Below are 1,608 nucleotides of genomic sequence, written 5' to 3'. Positions count from 1 at the left end.
TAAAAAAGAGGTCATGAATTCAAAAGAGAGCAGGGCTAGATATAAAAGAAACTTTGGAAGGAGGAAAGTAAAGGGATAAATGTAAATAAATTATAATCTCAAAATTAAAAAAAATTAGAGGGGAAAAATGAGCTGATCTGTTTTTTTGTAACAAGCTTATCCACTTCCTTCTGTCTTGTATCCTGCTATCTTCTTCCTAAACTAGATATATTCTGGCTTCGAAATTATCCATATTACCTCATCAATAGCTGTTTATCATGGAAGATAATAATTACTGACATTCCTTACACTAAGATTGCTTGCCAGCACATAGTATACACAAATCCAAATCCCTCCCAGGTGTTGTTTTGTTACTCTTATGAGAATTCAATGAGGTGATTAATTTGGAAAATGGAGTTATCAGAGATTCTATGAAAGAGACATGCCTTGGAGGAAGAAAAAATTCCATAGGTGGTGTATAGGGGAAAGACTGGGTGTTCTGACAGAGTAAGGCATAAAAGTGTGTTTCACAAACTGCAAATAAACTAATGTTGAGAAGAGTTAATAATTTCCTCAAGCTTGCATCATTGAAAATGTTGTATCTGGCATTCAGATCTGGTGGATATAATCTGAGGGGTTATATTTTCAATGATGGGACTAGGTTATAGGAGTTCAGAATCCAGGCCGGTATGCCTTACTTTACTGTCTTCCTCCAGTTATAAAATTAATGTTTTTATAACCATTGAAATGAGTGCCTTTCAGGTGAAGCATGCCTTAGCCCCACGAAGAACTTTGCAAAAATGTTGATCAGTTTAGGGAAGCTGGATCTGAGTGAGATTTGTCTGTTCTCTGCTTTCACTGACTACTTTGTACCACTCGATGGAGATCTAGGGGTATTTGGTGCTTTGTGTGAGTTTTTAATATATGGTTTTTCATTTATTTTTATGTATCATATTTCTTCTTGTATACATTAAATCTCACACTGAATAATGAGTTCTGGGTGGCAAGAAAGGATTTGCTTTGCACTTGCCTTCCCTGCCTTTGTCCTCCAGTTGAACAAAAACACATTTAAGTGCTGTAATAAATGGTTTTATTGCAGTATGACCTATCCACTGTTAAAAGTTCAACTGTGACATTTAGTTTATTCACAGACTTGTATAATTATTAACATGATCTACTGATCATTGTCATTCACCTTTTCCAGCTTTGTTCTAGTCACTTCCATCTCATCAACTCACCACCCACCAATGCAACCACATAGTAATCACTACCCTTTTCTAGCTACTGATTTGCATATTGTGGGAGTCTCATGAGTGGAGTCATGTAGTATATACTCTTTTGTAATTGGCTCTTTTCCTTTTACATAGTACTTTCAAGGTTCAAGAAGGTATCTTGTTGTAATATCCAAGATTTATTTCTTTTAATAATTATTACATATTCTGGATATCATTTACATCAAACATTTGGGCTATTTCATTTATCTGCTATGAATAATGTAGCAGTAAAAACTTGAGACTAACTTTTTGTGTGCACATATGCTTCCATTTATCTTAGGGATGCCTTGAAGAAGAATTACTGGTTTATATGATAATTCTATACATAAGGTTTTAAGAAAAATTCCATAATTTT

General features: G+C 34.3%; 1 non-coding gene across 1 annotated transcript; it reads right to left on the bottom strand.

The window, feature by feature from the left end:
* Positions 1–929: 929 nt before the first annotated feature.
* Positions 930–1,056, bottom strand: LOC118583297. Its single transcript, XR_004944881.1, has one exon. It is a non-coding gene; the product is annotated as a small nucleolar RNA SNORA40 (small nucleolar RNA).
* Positions 1,057–1,608: the final 552 nt, after the last annotated feature.

This window comes from Onychomys torridus, chromosome 4, assembly GCF_903995425.1.
Source record: "Onychomys torridus chromosome 4, mOncTor1.1, whole genome shotgun sequence".
Taxonomy (NCBI): domain Eukaryota; kingdom Metazoa; phylum Chordata; class Mammalia; order Rodentia; family Cricetidae; genus Onychomys; species Onychomys torridus.
The sequence above is the reverse complement of the archived record's forward strand: the minus strand, read 5'-3'. Positions and strand labels throughout refer to the sequence as shown.